Source organism: Nicotiana attenuata, chromosome 9 (genome assembly GCF_001879085.1).
Source record: "Nicotiana attenuata strain UT chromosome 9, NIATTr2, whole genome shotgun sequence".
In the NCBI taxonomy this organism is placed as follows: Eukaryota; Viridiplantae; Streptophyta; class Magnoliopsida; order Solanales; family Solanaceae; genus Nicotiana; species Nicotiana attenuata.
Window position 1 is genome coordinate 21918856 of NC_031997.1, and position 3427 is coordinate 21922282.

Consider the following 3427-nt stretch of genomic DNA (forward strand, 5'->3'; position numbering starts at 1 on the left):
TTTCTAACTGTTCATTATGAAGTTTATCTGAGATATGTAATACATTGTTCTAATGATTATCCTTTTTCTTTAGCCGAATTCTATTTGGGACTCGAGACCTGAATTATCGAATTGCACTCTCGTAACCAGTTTCTGCCAAAGCACTTGTTGAGAATGCAAAACTGGAGGGCATTGTTGGAAAATACCAGTATTTGTTCACAATGGAGTAGAGTTTTGTCCAATTTTTAATTTTCAATATACCAAAGCTCAGTTTGAAATCATCAATACGACAATTTTGAACTAATCTTGTTTGAGTTTCCTTTACAGCTGCGTATAGAAACAGAGACGAGCTCGGGTTTTTTGTGGGATGGAAGGAAGGAAAGATATAATTTCCCACCAACATATAAATATTCAAAGGAATTCAGATAGGTATTCAGGAGATGACATATGCACCCAAAAGAGAAACGACGAACACCTGCAATGTAAACGAGAATTTTCCTTTATAAAAATGTCAATATCATTCAATGAAATCTTAAAAATAGCACATTAGGCAGAAGTATTAAAAGATAAGTGAAAGCTAAGTAAGTCACAGGGAAAAAAAAAATTTTGCATTCTTTAAATCATAAAATGGTTAATTTATTTATCGAGGACTAGAACTTGAGATTTTTCCCTTTCTTATATTAATAAAAGGTGTGATCGGAATATTTGTGGCAATGGAGGTGGGCATTCAAACAATTATCTTAATGTTCGTGGGGGAGTCTAGATTTTCAAGATCATAACCCGTTTTCCAGTGTGTTTTGGGCTGAAGTGGAGTCGGTCCCTAGCAGATTGAGGAAAAGAGCATGATTTTCAAGCTCAAAATTGAGGTGGAAGAGCCTTGTTGCCATACTCACACGGTTTATACAGAACTCTGCTCTTTATGGAAGAATGGAGGATACCGAACCTCCAGTTTTTGTATGGCTCCCTATTTCTTTCTAGGAACATTTTTATCATTCACGACTGCCTTTTATTTTATGATGGATGTTATTTTCTAATCTCTACATGGAATGGTTGATTGGTAAATAAAGTACTCCTTTTCGGTTACATTTTGGCATGAAGCGGCTTATGAAGAAAGAAAAGCTCAAGTTCTTTTTTCCGAACTTCTTAACTGACTTTATCCTCCTGTGGAGAAAGTTAAATATGCACTACCAATCACCAGACATAAATGTTTGGTTCTGTTTTATAGTTGCAGATTCTTCATAGGATTCTCATCGATAGCAAATTTATTTCTTGTTTTTTAGCATATGTTTAGATCTGCTCCTAAGATAACTAGTATTTCTAGACATTGTGTCCCTGGTCTCTCCGGATTTGGTCTTTTAACCTCTGAATTTTCATTTGGACCTACTACTGCATGGTCCTTATCATGCTTTATTTTTGGTCCCCAATAATTCAGGCGGAAATTCAATTAGACGAACCTCAAAACCTGAAAGGGTGCTTGGGACCCGTCCCTTATCCCACCTAACCGAAAAAGGTTATCCCTTCTCTTTATCCTTTTCTGATTCTGCTAATTTTATCCGTCACTTTTCTAAAATCTCCGTCTCTTATCTTTGACCAGGTGTATACTTCAAAATTTTTATGAAACTAACTTAATTCTTGAAGCAATGTGGCACTACACATTCTCATTGCAAATGACATTTTAGTAGAATTTAGGAGCATCAACTCGACTTTTTATTTAACCAAACTCCCACTGGCAAGCGTCTCTTTTTGGCATGGTTTCATCTTTCTTTTCTTCTGTGTGAAAGTAATTAATTATACTTCACTTCAGTTTTAATATTCTCTAAGAAGAAATCTGATTTGCTGTTATAACAGGGCGGATTTAGGGGGGAGGAAAGGGTGTTACGACCCAAAAATTAAATATATAAGGCAATTTTGTTTTTTACCTTATATATTATGTTTTGAATCCCCTTGACACAGTTCCAAAAGTACTAGCTATGGATCCCCTCTAGCTACAACCTTTTTAACTTTCTTTTTTTTTTTGAACACCCTTAGTGGAAATTTTGCCTCCGCCCACTCGTTTATTAACCATCAACCTATACTTATGTGAAATTAGCTGTGGTTATGATGTTTTCGGTTACTAAATATGTATCTCTTTTTTCAATATATTTGCAGGAGAATAGAAAGATTAAAAAACGGATGCCAAGTGGGAAAATGACAATGATTTTTGTTTCCAAGATTCTTTTATTAGTTAGGAATAGGATTGAAGAGAATTCATGACAGAAGAGCATGAGTGAAACATATCAATTTGAGTTTTGCGCCTTTTGTTTTTAATGAAATGAGATACGATTGCTGAATCATCTCATGTATACTCAATTGCAAAATCGCATGATAGTAAACAGATTTTATTAATTAACCCCTCCACTATCCTTTGCCAATGATTTACTGAAGAAGTCGTTTTTTCTTGGGTTTTTCCCTGTATCTCAAAACTGTTGTCTGCTTTTTTTTCTTTCTTCTCTTGTAAGGTTAAAGATAAGTAATAACAAATTTATACAGAGATAAACAGTTTAAAGTCAACTATTGGGAGGGAAAATGCATGATCTCAGATTCAAGAATACTTTATTCTTGGAAAGGATACCTGTTCACACATTCTTTTTTTTTTTTTTATTAGTCTGTAATAGCAAAAAATTTCAGTTTTTGGTTTACCGCTTAGCTGTGGTCCAGAACCAAGACATTTAGCTTTCCGATTCAGTGTCTGCTAACCATGCTAGGGATATTCTGTAGTTGGGATTTATTTTGGTAAGAGAGTTGTGCTCCATTTTTGGTTGGAGGAGGTTAAATAAATTTTTGTAGGAAGCCTAAGAAGAAGCGTAAGGTTTATAAATATTACGGGATTGCGGCTTTAAATTAAAAGAGATTGTGGCAAGTGAGAATCCCCTTAATCACTGAGTTAGCCCGTGCACTAAAACTCTGCTGTATGCGGGGTCCGAACAATTCCTGTAAGAGGCTCGTTTCCACGGCTACGAACCTGACCTTCGGTAACATGGCATCACTTTATCAGTTACGATCAAGGCTTTCTTCATTAGCACATTCTTTAAGACCGGTAATTAATTTTACATTTTTTTCTTTTTACCTATTTTATAATTATGGAATTTTGGAGGATGAGTGGTTGAGCTGCCGAAAATACTTTATAGTATCTGGGTTTTATGTGATGAAAGCTTAATACGTATAAACCAAGCAATTGAAGATTATTGGGCGAATATAAAAAAGGAAAAGTAACGAGCTCCCCATTGTATGAACTCTTTTAACGGTCCTAAAGATTTTGATATGACTTGTTATGACCTGTGAAGGCACCCTAAAGATGTGAATCATTGTTTACTGGATTTTAATCGAATTTACAAAAGTTGGGTCAGAAGAAAATTGTTTGGTTAGGACTTCAGGAAACAAACAATTTAGTTAGTAAAACCCTAGTTTG